This window comes from Psammomys obesus, unplaced genomic scaffold (genome assembly GCF_907164565.1).
Source record: "Psammomys obesus unplaced genomic scaffold, mPsaObe1.curated_primary_1811, whole genome shotgun sequence".
NCBI lineage: Eukaryota > Metazoa > Chordata > Mammalia > Rodentia > Muridae > Psammomys > Psammomys obesus.
Genome location: NW_026596149.1, coordinates 2284544 through 2284820, shown reverse-complemented (window position 1 = coordinate 2284820; position 277 = coordinate 2284544).

Here is a 277-nt window from a genome sequence, read left to right as displayed (position 1 = left end):
TATATATATATAAATTATTTATATATATATAAATTATTTATATATATATATATATATAATCATATGTTATATAGGGTTTAGTACTCTCTTACTTCAGGCATCCATCGGGATCTTGAAATGTATCCCCATGGATGACCAGGAAATTCACACTCCTCTGCAGCCTGTTCTAAGTTAACTGCCATCAGGTAGTTTAGACCCCTACGTCAGGTCTAGACTCAGAATCAAGAGGTCCCCTCCAGACATGTCAACTCAGATTTCATCTGGCAGGCATCTGGGC